General features: G+C 60.6%; 1 protein-coding gene across 1 annotated transcript in view; it reads right to left on the reverse strand.

The window, feature by feature from the left end:
- RXRA (retinoid X receptor alpha) overlaps nt 1-2,976 on the reverse strand; it is a 34,449-nt gene that overhangs the window by 26,280 nt on the left and 5,193 nt on the right. The window lies entirely within an intron of this gene.

A 2,976-nucleotide genomic window follows, 5' to 3' on the forward strand; every position in this document is an offset into this window, starting at 1 on the left:
CAACGATCTGCAGTGGTGGCTCGTGGGAGAGCTGCTGGCTGGGAGCGAGCCCCTGCATGGATGATGAAGGCCAGGACACTCTTGTTTAGCTCTGCAATTCACAGAGATCCTTTTAGTATTATCTGTCCAAAGGAAAGCTCCATGGCAAATAAACAGATTCCAGATGCAGCAGGGCCTGGCTTTCCAGAGCTGGTGTGGGTGGGACACGTCTCTGCCACTTCCAAATGCCTCTCCTTCCTTCCCTTGGCCCCCAACAATGGATGATGAAGGCCAGGACACTCTTGTTTAGCTCTGCAATTCACAGAGATCCTTTTAGTATTATCTGTCCAAAGGAAAGCTCCATGGCAAATAAACAGATTCCAGATGCAGCAGGGCCTGGCTTTCCAGAGCTGGTGTGGGTGGGACACGTCTCTGCCACTTCCAAATGCCTCTCCTTCCTTCCCTTGGCCCCCAACAAGCAGAGGATTGGGTGGAAGCTGGTGCTGGCACCGTGGCACTGGTGTGGAGTGAAGCATTCCTGGGCTGAAGCCTCCACTGGGCTGTTACACTCTTGTGTGCAAGGAGAAACTGAGGCCCAGAGCTGTAGGATCTGGGGACAAGCTCACCCCATCCAGGAGGGTCTGGGGGACCTGGATTTGGTCAGCTCTGGATGCAGAGCCAGCTGGGATCACTGTGGGTGTCCCCAAGGGAATCAGCCTGCCAGGGACTGTCACAGAGCCACCATCCCTGCCAACCTCCAAAGCCAGGCTGGACACACAGGACTGTGCCTCAGTTTGTTGCCTTCCTCTGCCCTAACAGAGATCCTCAGCGATTGCACTTGCCACAGATTAACCCAGGGAAGTCCCAGGGCTTGTGATCTGTCAATTAGAGCAGCGCAGCCGCTCCTCTGGCTTTCAAGTCCCCAGGCTGGTAGGGAATATTTGGCAGGCAGATGACTGACAGCCCCACAACAGAGCTGGATAAACCCACCCTGGAGAAAAGGGATGGATCTGCCTCCCTCTGCTGCCCTGACTGTGCCAGCTGATGAATCAGCTGGCACCTGGTGATACACTCCTGGCTTTAGCTGCTGTTGGATAGACCAGAGGAGGGGGGGACGAGCAGGTCCCCACGCAGGAGCATCTCTTTTTGAGTCCCACATGGTCTCTGCGAGCAGGGGCTGCCAGTCAGGGTGACCTGCCCCAGGAATTCCTCCCCGAGCACTTTCTGGGAAGCAGAGCCAGTTCCAGGTGCAGCTGGTGGCGACGGCTCATGTCACACTGCATCCCTGGCTGTGGGACTGAGGCCAGAGGCCTCGGCTGCCTGATGAAGATAAAGCCTTTCACCATCACTTCCCCCAGCCCCAGCGGCCCACAGAGCCCACCCTGAGAGCATCAGGGGGGTGACAGGCAGAGCAAGACCCACCCAGGAGGGTGGGGGTCCCGCCAACCTCCGCAGCCCAGAGCATCAGCTGCTCAGAGCTGGGTCAGCCCAGGCTGGGAAGGGGAAAGTCTTCGGTTCCTCTCCCAGCGCCGGCCCCAAACCTCAGCACAGGCACCCCGGGGTTCCCACACAGCCCTGGCGCCTGCCCCAGCCCTTCCCCTCTGGGAGCACGTGCAGGGAGGGGACAGAGGAGGGGACAGCAGCCCCTGGCCGTGACACAGCACTTCTGCTGTGGGACAGCACGGCTCCAGCTCAGCAGTGAGCCCAGGCACGGGGCGGGGAACCAGGGCTCTGCTCCCCCAGTGACGCCGGCACCTCTCGTCTCCTTCCCTTCCCTCTCCAGCTCATCGCACCCCGGACCGAATCCTGGCCCTTCTGGCAAGCAGAACTTTATTCCTCCTCCTCCCACCCCAAAAAACATCCCAGCCCTTCCCCAGTCCCCCAGGCGCCCTTACAAAGAGCACTGTGCCAAGGCAGGCGGCGGCTCTGCAAAAGCCTAATCCCACGTCTGATCTCTCCCCACTCGCCCCCGGGAGCCCCGAGCTGCTGCCAGCGATGCCTGGGGCTCCACACAGCCCTGCAAACTGCATGGAAAGTCCTTCCCTCGCAGCTCTCGCTGAAAATCCTGCACTTTTTTTCCTCTTTTCCCATCATTTTTAGGTAAGAGGGTTTAAGTAATCTGTTAAATCCCGGGGCTGCTGGGTGTAGCCCCCCCAGGCTGGCTGAGACCCTGCCCACCACTGCCTCGCCCCCCTCATCCCTGGGGCAGCCCAGCACCAGCATTCCCTTCCCATGGATGCTGGGATGCCATGGCAGGATCCCTGCCACATTCCCTGATTTTGGGGCTGTGTTTGCAAACCACACAAGATCCTGGGAAGCTCCCAGAGCTGCAGGGAGAGCACTGGGAGCACCTCGAGCATCCTCCAGGACTACCACTGAGGGCTGCTGGGGTCCTCCCCTCTGCAGAACCACACAGGGTAGGGCGAGCCCCCCGTTTTTTGGGATCCTGGCAGCTCCTTCCCCCCCTGGCGGAGGGGACCCACCCTGGGGACCTCGCACACCGCGTGCTCTTCTGCTCTGCTGCCTCTCCGGAGGCGACGAGGCGTGGCCTGATGGCAAGTGGCATCTGCCATCTGATGCAAACCACCTTCCATCAGTGCCATCCCTGCCCGGCGACGGGGGCCACACGCCTCATTACCCCGGCGCTCTGCCAGCCGGGGCAGGGGGGCTGTGCTCCCCACCAAGCATTGGCCTTGCTGCGCCCCTCCTCCTCCTCCTCATCCTCATCATCCTCCTTGTCCTCCCCCCACGCTCTGCTGGCCCAGGTAGGCGCCTCTGCCCGCTGCAGGGACGGGGACAGGGACCTAATGTGGCCAGACAGGGAACAGATGGCAGGAGCCATTAGGCTGAAGCCCTCCCAAGTGTCACCTTGAGGAAAACCACTTAGGACAAGTCCCTGAACAAAGGACGGGCACTCTGAGGGCTGAAGCCACCAGGATGGAGCCATTGAGGGCTGGAACCACCAGGATGGAGCCACCAGGATGGAGCCACCAGGAC

Source organism: Corvus brachyrhynchos, unplaced genomic scaffold (genome assembly GCF_000691975.1).
Source record: "Corvus brachyrhynchos isolate BGI_N302 unplaced genomic scaffold, ASM69197v1 scaffold59, whole genome shotgun sequence".
Classification (NCBI taxonomy): domain Eukaryota; kingdom Metazoa; phylum Chordata; class Aves; order Passeriformes; family Corvidae; genus Corvus; species Corvus brachyrhynchos.